Below are 2477 nucleotides of genomic sequence, written 5' to 3' on the forward strand. Positions count from 1 at the left end.
TAGAGGCAGAGTTTTTGAGCTTTATCCAAAGGGAGGGAAGAAAGTTAAAATCCATAGATTACTTTGTAGAATCAAAGTGGTAATACAAAATGAGAATCACTAAAAAAACCTCTTTGCTATTTGGGTTTTCTATTGTTCCATATGAATTTTTGGATTACTTCGATTTCATTGAAGAGTGAGATTGGGATATTGATAGGTATCACATTGAATTTGGATATAGCCTTTGGCAGTATTGCCATTTTCATGATGTTTTTCCTCCCAATCCATGAGCATGGGTGGTTTCCCAGTTCCTTAGTTCTGCTTTCATTTTCTTTTTCAGATTTTTAAAATTTCCGTCATAGAGGTCCTTCACCTCTTAACTCCTAGATATTTTATTCCTTGTGTGGCTTTTAAAAAGGGGTAGCTTTCCTAATATCACCGCATTCTTATTGATATTGGAATACAGGAAAGCCATTGATTTCTGAGGGTGAATTTTATACTTGGCTAGTATGCCAAAGTTTCTGATCAGCTCAATAATTTGGGAGTGGAGTCCATGCGGTTCTTTAAATACAGGATCATATCATCTGCAAAGAGGGAGAGTTTTCCTTCATCTTTCCCTATTTGGATCCCTTTAAGTTTGCATCTTGTATTATTGCCCCAGCTAGCATTCTAATACTAAGTTGAAGAGTAGTGGAGAGAGCAGACATATTTATCTCATTCCTGAATTTATAAGAAATGGCTTTAATTTTTCACCATTAAGTATAATGCTAGCTGTGAGTTTGCCAATCCATAGAAGAAAGAACAGCACTGGAGCACTATCAGTTCCAAATTTCAAACTCTACTAAAAAGCCATAGTAAAAGGACAGCTTAGTACTGGCACAAGAATAGACCTGAGAATCAATGGAATAAGACTGAAGACTAAGAAATAAACCCACTGACCTATAGCCACCTAATCTTTGACAAGGGAGCTAAAAAATAGAATGGAAGAAAGACAGCCTTTTGATTAAATGGTATTGACAAAATTGCTTCAACACCTTTAGAAAACTAAAGCTAGATCTGTATATATCACCCTGAATGAGAATCAACTCCAAATAGATCAAAGACCTCAAAATAAAAAGACACCATGAATACATTACATGAAAGAATAGGAGAAACTCTAGGACTTTTTAGCACAAGCCGAAATTTTCTTAATAGAGAAGAGGAAACAAAAAAAATCAAAGAAAGTTCGGACAATTGGGATTGCATGAAACATCAGAGCTTCTGCAAGGCAAAGGTCATAGCTAGCAAGATCAATAGAAAGCACACGTTCTGGGAGAAGATCTTCACGAGTCATAAAACAGACGAGGTCTTATATCTAAAATATACTTAGGACTCAAAAAATTAAATCACCTGAAAACAAATCCTCAAAGAAACAACTACTCGATAACTAAGTGGGCTAAAGACTTAAAGAGAGACTTCTCTGAAGAGGAAATAAAAATGGCCATTAGACTCATGAAGAAATGCTCAACTTTTCTAGCCATAAAAAGGAGAGCCTGGCATAATATATGACAAACATTAAGGGTAAACAACTACCAATTGTGAATACGGTTCCAAGCCAAACTCTCCTTTACATTTAAAGGATATATAAAAATATTTCATGACAAAGAAAACTTAAAAGAACGTATCTCCACCAAATCAGCAGGGTAGAAGTTAATTAAATATACCCTATATAGAAAAGATCAAGAAGAACAGGAATTGGTTATATAAAATGCTCCCTACCAGAGAACAAGGTAAATATATTAACCGTAGATGAGGCACAGCTCCTAACAGCAGGGGTATAACATAGCAGGGCTTATCGGATATTTCTCAGTCTTAACTTTCATTATCAATGGAATTAAATTTCCAATTAGAAAACAGATCAGATAGTAGTATCAAAAAACAAGACATCCATCCAGTGTCCACAAGAGATACATTTTATTGACAAAAACAAACATACTCAAACTGAAAGGCTGAGGGAAAATTTTCAAGTAAATGGACACCATAAACAGGCCACAGTAGAATTAATAATTTAAGATAAAATAGAATTCAAATTAAAATTATTAGGAAGAGTCATTACATGTTGATAAAGGCAACTCTCAATTAAGAGGATATAACAAGTGTAAATATCAATGCCCTGAACCTGGACCACCCTACATCATCAACCAAATACTACACAACCTAAAAACACATCTCAACCCATCATTGTCATCCATCGATTGGTTATACTGGAAAAACTCAACCAAGAAACTGAACTAAATAACTACACTGACCACCTACCCCTAACAGACACCTACAGAATATACATTCAGTATCAGTATATACATTCTTCACAGCAGGTCGTGGAAGATTCTCCAAAATAGAACCTATACTATGTCACACAGAAATTTTGTCCAAATTGAAAGAAAAATTAATTGAATTCACATATCTTTTCAGACCACAACAGAATAAACTTAAAATTAAACAGCTAAAGCAAAAAAAAA

This window comes from Dipodomys spectabilis, unplaced genomic scaffold, assembly GCF_019054845.1.
Source record: "Dipodomys spectabilis isolate Male_0828 unplaced genomic scaffold, ASM1905484v1 ptg000507l, whole genome shotgun sequence".
NCBI lineage: Eukaryota > Metazoa > Chordata > Mammalia > Rodentia > Heteromyidae > Dipodomys > Dipodomys spectabilis.